We start from the raw sequence: 9,030 nt of genomic DNA on the forward strand, positions 1-9,030 counted from the left end.
ACGAGTCCTAAATAGGAAGAAACGCGCGTCCTAGATTCCACTGCTAACCACTATCCATCTTTGCTTATAAACTTTATGTAAGTTTTGAAATTCAGTTTATGATGAATAATAGTTTTGAACTGTCATATCATTATCACATACGTAGTAGTCACTTAGTTGATCATGTAAAATTCAGTTGGCATAAAAGACTAAACAAACTTTAAAAGTGAATAGTATTTTTTAAACAACATTATGACTCCATTCACACGATGTTTTCAATTTCCATGTTTACTTAGTTAAGACGTTTGAATGTTCACTTACAAATTACCAAAAGGTTCATTTATTTAGTTCAATGAGTTGTTGCTGGTCGGAAACAGTTTTCAATAAAAAAACAGTAAAATTAAAGAGTTCATGAACTAGAACATACTTTCCACATAAACGGTGACATAAATGTAGGTAAAGGTTTTGTTTTTATAGGAGACTCTTACATAATATAAGTTTATCAATTGATTTAATCCTGATTTCAAAGAACGGATTATTTTTTAATAAGAGTAAGGTTGAAAACTATAGCTTACTTGGATTTTATCCAATTTCACATCCAGAGTTTTGTATGCATGGACGAAGATTTCGGTTGTCGATACATTACAGAAAACTTTTATTGTCACAGATCCATTAAAGAAAAATGCTTGTGACTTGTTATCATGCAAATGGACTTGAATTGACAAATCGTAGAAATGTGGAAACAATGTGTGTGGTAATCTAAAATCTTCTGATGAATAATTCGACATGTTATTTTCATCATCGATATTTTCAGTCGCGCTAGTAGTTAATATATCTAAAACAAACGTTTAAAGTAGAATAAGTTTTGTTCATCAGTCGGTAGTAATCAATGAGTGAACATTCTTCACACTTGGTTGAGAGAGGAATGGATGTTTAGAGTTCTTGAAATTAGCCGGTTTATGGGCCTGAAAATATGGATTTAACTACATGAATGAGCTAGTCAACTCAATTCACTTTTAGGTCGAACTATAATTCAGATCAATATGAAGTATTTTCCCCTACAAAGTTTATTTGTAACATGCGTCTTTAATAAACCGAGTTATTTGACCTCTTTAAAACTTGAAACGAAAAGGAACTGAAAACAATATGTGATTGATGCATTTATGCTTTATGTTATTGTTAGTCGCTCACGAAATATGTTGTATTATGCAAAAATAGGGTACATGAGACAATAATAATTTTGTGTCTTTCGGATATTTGTCACAATGATAAACACTGCATCAATATGGTACATCCCGTATGGTAATTAAAGCAATCCAATAGTTTAGATTACAGTTCAATAAATTTCATTTGACATCATACCTTTTCTTAACCAACTACTGTCTTTGTTTAGTCACAATCATCAGTAAGAATGACATTAGTCTGAGAGATTGTTAGGCTGAAATTTGTAGAGTTGAAAATCAACTTTTCCAATAATAATATTAATGTTTGGCAACATTTCAATGTCTTTTGATGAAGATGCCCTATAGAACAGAACAATATTTCAAACGTACGGTTGTAAAGATTGTTGAATTTCACTGAATTAATGAACCTGTAGTGCCGTGCTTCGCTAATCGTTCACCTCGATGACCGTTATAATACAATTCTTAACAGTGCATAATATCAGAAGGCAAAGAGAAGCGGCAACTACAGGTTTATTAACAAATGACTCACATTGGAGATGGCGGGCAAGCCAACTCACTTAAATCAAGCGTTAATCAATATTTATAGTCAGACAAGAATAAGTTACAGACATGCGATGAATAGTATAAGAAGTGTACACACACCTACGCTCGTATAAATAATAGTCGGGGTTAATAAATGAATAATTAGCAGGGTGGAAACATGAATCATGAAGGATAGGTGAATTGGTTTGTCTAGAACCTAAAATAAAGTATATGAGTTTAACATAACAACCGATACTACAAACCGATCAATGTTAGACCACTATTGAAAACATGGAATCAGTAGAAGGTCGTTTCATTCTGGAATGGAACATTTCAGGAGTGCACATTCACAACCTTGTCCACGAGAACCCAACTGAAGAAATTCAGTCTTTCTCGCGAACGCTTGACCTCTAGACCGATGAAGCAAAATCTGATGGTGTTTTAAACCGATCTCAATCGGTCCACGATATTGTATGACCATCTTCCATTGTCTTCGTTGAGTACGTGATCGAAAAGAATAATCAGTATTTTATGAAGTATATGAATAAAAGATTAAATCGCAGATCCCTAGTTAACAATGCTGCGAGAAATTAAAGAACACTAATTATCATATTACTAGCCACACGATAAAATAATTACGTTAATTCAATGGTTAGGCTTTTTAATAATAATAATAATAATGAACTTTCAGTCATTTTAGCCAAAAACACCATTAAAAATTAATTGAGATATACATACTTTTGAACACTGGACCATTTTCGAAATAACTAGAACTGCTCACTGCTGAAGCATGGTCAACAAATATTAATTCGAGAGTCAACACAATCAAAATGATAAATGATTTCTTTGACTGTATTAAAGTTTTGTTTGTTAAATTTTTTGCATGCATTGAGTGGGTACATTGACAGTGATCTGTGGAATCAAAGTATCTTCCATCAGAATTATCCACAGCCAACATCTCCACAGAATTCTTGTGTTTAGATAGTTGTTAATCAACGACAATAATATCTGTACGTTTCAGGCAGTGATTAGCACAGTGTTCTTTTATAGATATTATGCTAACAATAAATGTGATCATGGACAAAACGTGATTTCTTTGAATGCATTTAACAATTCGAAACAATTTCATGCCTTCGAACCGTGATCTGAAGTTATAAGAATAACATCAGCAAAATGAAACTTGTCTAATGAACTTTTGACCTTTAAACAGTGTTAAACTACGTGACAGTGGTCATTTGCAGTGTTTGACCTATAACTTCTCCATTTTCCATGATTGCTTGACTTTTACTGTTTCTTTTCAAAGCATTTGTCAATAATGGTCATTGTTCTCTTAATCGCTCTACATTTCTTCTTTCGGTTTATGACATTTTTATAGCAAGAGGACTATTAGGTCGATTTTGTGTTTGTTTGTCTATTTTCTTCGATTTTTCATCAAGTTTTGTTACTGTGAAAATGTCAATATCAACATGTATTGGGAATATTTTCGTGTGTCCAAACTGAATAAATGTGAATGTTTAATTTGATAAGTTGTTTTGAAGTTCGTAATCACTTTGACAAAGGAACACTTGTGTCTTGGTTACATTGATATAAATGTCTGATAATTAGTGTATGCAGTTTTCATCTGGTCCCTAGAACTATTTAGAGTAACATCATGAGAGTGTAAATATATCATTCGTTGATCACGTTTGGACATAGTCAGTGAGTTGATCATGCGTATTGTTCTGGATGATACAGGTTTAACATATGAGCAGAGTTCTTGTGAGCAACATTTTGAGTAACGTTTTTACTAGTGTTCAAGATTTGACTACGTCCAAAGAACCAACTTACAAGCCTCTTGAAGCATTTTGGTACTCCTATTACAAATCGGATGACTTCGTACGAAATCTGATTCAATGCTGAAATAATGGTGTGACAGAAAATGGAGGAGACTGTGATTTGATTAGGAAAGGTGTGTAAAACTTCAAAAGCTGTAGAAGTGATTACATAGTAATTTCAACAACTTTCCTATCGCAAATCAAAACACTTTGCAACAGATTCAACTTCAAATAGACAAACAACAGGCGGCTGAGTACATGTAGAATTCTTAGTTTTTCAGTTTTTATTTGTTTGTTGATTGTTTTCACCTTCCATAGTTGAAATCTGAAGTTCGCATGAATGTCGTACGGTGTTGCATATCTTATGTTCTTGAACTAGCAATAGCTAGAGATCATGAATGTGGGTCTCACCGGACAACACCACAGAGAACCAGACAGATCAACAACTCGTTGTGGTCAGGATGAAACTGAAGCTAAAGAAACACTGGACAACTAGGAGAAACCATTACAAAGGTTTAATACATCCTTCCTTCGAGACACTGACAAACTCAATAAATTCAAGACAGTTCTCAACGACAGGTATCAAGCTTTAAAAAATTTAATCAAAGACGAAGAAAAGACTATGGAGGACAACTGGAAAGGGATCAAAGATTCACTAACCTCAACGTGTCAGGAGATTCTGAGATGCAACGTGCATCATTATGAGGAATAGATCTCTATCGAAACCCTAGACAAGATTCAAGAAAGTAAGAACAAAATAACAGCAAATAGCAACAGCCGAATAAGGACAGAAAACGTCAACACACACACACGAAAAAACAAGCAAGTGAAGAGGAGCACCAGAGCTGACAGGCAGAAATGAGTAGAAGCGCTAGCAACGAGAGTGAAAAAAGCTGCAACAGAAGGAAATATGAAATAGCTATGTGGTACGACGAAAAAACTGACAGAGAAACATAGTAAACCGGAGAGACCGGTCAAGGACAGAGAAGACAAGACAATAACCGAGATTCAAGAACAGAGCAACAGATAGGTAGAACAATATGAGGAACTCTTGGATAGACCATCTCCATTGGATCCAACAGATATCCAAGCAACACACACAGACGTTACTATATATGTCACTCCACCAACGATCAAAAAATCAGGATAGTCATCAGACAAATCAAAAGTGGGGAAGTAGTAGGACTTGATAATATACCAGTCGAAGCATTGAAGACAGACACACAAGCAACTGCAAACACGCTCCACGTTCTGTTGAGGAAGAATAGGGAGAAGGAACAAGTGCCACTGACAGATTGGAAACAAGGATACCTAATGAAGTTGTCAAAAATAGAAAGGAGATCTGAACAAATGTGAGAACTACAGAGGAATCACAATGCTATCGAAACCGAGAGAAGTTTCTCACAGAATGTTGCTGAGCAGTATGAAGGATTCAGTAGACGCCTTACTTCGAGATCAACAGACTGTATTCCGTAAGGATCGGTCGTGCACAGACTGAATCGTGACATTACGGATCATCATTGAACAATCAATTGAATGGGACTCGTCACTATACATAAACTCTCTTGATTATGAGAAAGCATTTGACAGTGTGTATAAGATAACATTTTAGAGACCTCTTCAACACTATGAAGTACCTAAGAAGTTTGTCAATATCATCAGGAATTCGTACGACAGAATACAGTGCAAAGTGTTGTATGGAGGACAGCTGACAGATGCAATGCAAGTGAGGACTGGAGTCAGACAAGGTTGTCTACTCTCCCCTTCCTCTTTCTTCCTGGGGTTGACTGGATGATGAAGACCTCCATATCTGGTGGGAAGCACAGCATACAATGGACATCTTGGATGCAACTAGATGATTTTTAATTAACAGACGACCTAGCTCTATTATCTCATACACACTAGCGAATTGAGGTGAAGACGACCAGTGTAGCAGCAGTCTCTGCATCAGTAGGTCTCAACACATACAAGGGAAAAAGCAAGACCCTCAAATATAGCACGGAGAACACCAAGCCGATCACACCTAATGGAGGAACTCTGGAAGACGTGGAAACATTTGCTCACCTGGTCAAAATCATCGATGAACAGGGAGGATCTGATGAAGACGTGAAGGTAAGCATCGGTAATGCAAAGACAGCATTCATACAGGTGAAGAAATTTGGAACTCAACACAACTGTCAATCATTATCAAAGTGAGAATCTTCAACTCGAACGTCAAAACAGTTTTGTTGTACTGAGCTGAGAATAAGAGAACTACCACAACCATCATCAAACGAGTACAAGTATTTGTAAACAATTGTCTACAGATGATACCTACTGTCCTTCGACCGGATACCATCAGCAACAGCCTATTGTGGGAGAGAACAAACCAGATTCGAAATGAAGTGGAAATAAGAAAAAGACGTGGAGTTGAATAAAATATGCATTGTGAAATCATCAACCTTCATCGTGAAGCAAACATCAACTTGGAATATTGAATAAGAACGGAAAAGTGGAAGACCAAATAACACACTGCGTTGTGTATTAGAATAAGACATTAAGTGGATGAATATGAACTGTAAACAGCTGTGGGGGATTGTCCATGACAGAGTTGGATGGAGAATGCTGGTGGTTGGTCTATGCTCCTCCACCACGTGAGGTAACAGGCGTAAATATGTAAGTCAGAGTGACCTTTTAGATCCCAGTAATTTTCACAGTAACTTCCGTATATGTGTTATAACCTTTACATAAATGAACTGCTTTCGAAAATGTCAAAGTGACCGCAAGACTTTTATAATCATCGGTAAATTCGCCAATCTATTTGGAAAATTGAACGACTGGAAGCAGTTAACCATCAACTGCAGTAGCCTAATATGTTTGTTTTCTTTAAGAGATCATTAAATGAAGCAACATAAATGAAATAAAACCCTAAATTTCATAATTTTGAAGTCGTGTGAATTTGCTAGCAATTATAATATAGAATTCAAAACAGGAACGTGTCATTACTTAGTTAATGACTGTATTGACTGTTAATTCGCAAAATACATTGATTTACTGGATTCTATAGTGCCTCGTTTCACTGAAGCTTCTAATTAAGTTACTTTGATGGATTATATTTTTAAAAACTTTTCATTGACATAATTTATATTCAGTTTTGTGCTAACTTAAGTATGATCATCTTTGATAAACTTGTTTCAATGAAGTAGATTTTTCTTAATGAGTTAACTTTTTCAATTTGTTCACAACCTGAAATCAGTCTAATAACAACAAGAAAAAGACAGATTAAATGTTAAAGTTTATTTGATCTGCTACTTTCAGTCCATTGAATAATAAATATTGTTTGAAGCTACATTCAGACCGACAGAAACTAGACAAAAAATGTTTTCGACGCAAACGTTATTTCATGGTTAACAGGAGTTTTGAGAAACAGTTTGTCATACCTTCTGCGTGAATAAACATTTATGGGAATTTAGGCTATATCGAAGCAATGCGCACAGTATGCACATACGCCAATTAGAGAGTGACCAGTTGCAGTCCTAAAACATCAATGGGAAGATTCAAACAAACAATACTAAGTGCATTTATGGGATTGTTATTAAAAACCATTTTTAATACATGTAACTTTTTCAGTAAAATGTAGTCGTGTTGGCCAGAATATCTAACCATTGGAATGAATGACGTGAATTGTTGTTCATGTACATATGAAGTGTCCATTTATGATTTTCAGGGAATCTTATAAGTAGGAAGAGCTGTCATATGGTAAACATCTAGCTCTAATAGCTATATTTGTATTTCCGGTATAAATATTTACTAAGAGATTTGTCTTATAAAGAAAACTAAATCTGTGTCGTATCTTTATTCAGTATAAAAATCAATTTATTTAGCTTTCTTTAGCTTGACTATTCCGAATAGAAATTTTCACCAATTTTAAATGTTAACAGAAGTCTGCTCAATGGGATCCCATTCAGTTAACAAATAGAAAACGTAAAATGGCCACTTGTTAAAGGAAACACTGACTCGAGCAGAGTTTTTATTATTAATGCTGAAAATATAAGAGTTTGGAATCTTAATATAATATCATTAAGCCGTTCAGTCTAAACAAGAACTCAAATAAAGTACAGTCTCTGTACTCACAGTTTAGACTTTGAGAGATGAACTAAGATTAGAATTTCTGCAAATTGCAAGTAAATTCCTGAAATAATTTCCTGCATCTGGCCTTTTTAAAATGGGTATATTTGGAGGAATGACAATTTCAGACAATTCTCATTAAGTTAAGAACTTCAACAGATAAATTCTAGGTTAACATTAGAATGATAGCTGGTACTTCAGTGACTCCGAGTATAGAAATAGAAGTACTTTACCGTGAGCCTACATTTAGGTAAAACATCAAGCTCAAGAAATTCAAAACCTGAGTTATTTTAATCATGATTCTATCAGATTTTGATATTTCAACATTTCAGAGAGAGAGACTATTGGAAAACAGGCGGCACTGAACAGCTGTCTTATCCTAGTTTTGGACTCCTCAGTACTGTACACCCATGACCCTAGCAGGAACAAAACCTAGGATCCTTAGGTCTCGCCGAGGACACCAAACTACCACGGTCACTAGACAATCGTTTAATGGTACAATTTTAACTTCAGTCAGCTTATGATAAAGAGTGATAATCATTCCCAGCACCACTGGCGACATATGGTACGATTTTGACATTTCTGAATGCCAGTCACGACTAATATACATATATATATATATATATATATATATATATATATATATATATATATATATATATATATCAACCTGTCTATGGAACATCACAGAATGTTAGTAAGTTATCTAAACGAATCCTTATAATAAGCATGAAATGGACGAAGTTTTAATCTAAACAGATAACCAAGGAGACAGACGATTTCCCGATGATAAGACCAATTTTTCATACAATAGAATGATTTTTGAGATGACTGTCTCTCTCTGAGAGTCTACGAACATCAGAGTCACGGATGGTTGTATAAAACTAATCCTATTTGAATGTACATTGATTAAGATTTCTTAGATGTTTGTCGCTAAAACTCCAAAGAATTTTTGTAACTAAGAGGATATAAATTACATTATTTATTATATTATTTTACCAAAATCTTGATAAACAAACACTTAAAGACACAAACAATCTTATCATTTTTATAGAGTGTAAGTACTAATTACACACCAGCTCAACATTTTAAAATTTTATCAGATCATAGAAGTTAAACAAATATACCTTTACAGATAAGCATGCATTCTGGTTAATAGCTATTATAATAGTAGTATTAATAATAATAGTAATAATAATAATAACAATACTACTAATAATAATGATAATAATAGTAGCAATTATGAATAGAGAAACTGAGCTTGTATATCCTTTTTTTGTAGCATTTTTGATCTACGAATCTTATTCTCGTTCATCTGTAATATTTTGTAGAATGAATTATTACTTTAATAAAGAAAAATATATAATGCAAATAATATTAGTATATATGTACGATCGGATCATTATATATATATGCTTCAGTGA

Source organism: Schistosoma mansoni, chromosome 1 (genome assembly GCF_000237925.1).
Source record: "Schistosoma mansoni strain Puerto Rico chromosome 1, complete genome".
NCBI classification, from domain to species: Eukaryota; Metazoa; Platyhelminthes; class Trematoda; order Strigeidida; family Schistosomatidae; genus Schistosoma; species Schistosoma mansoni.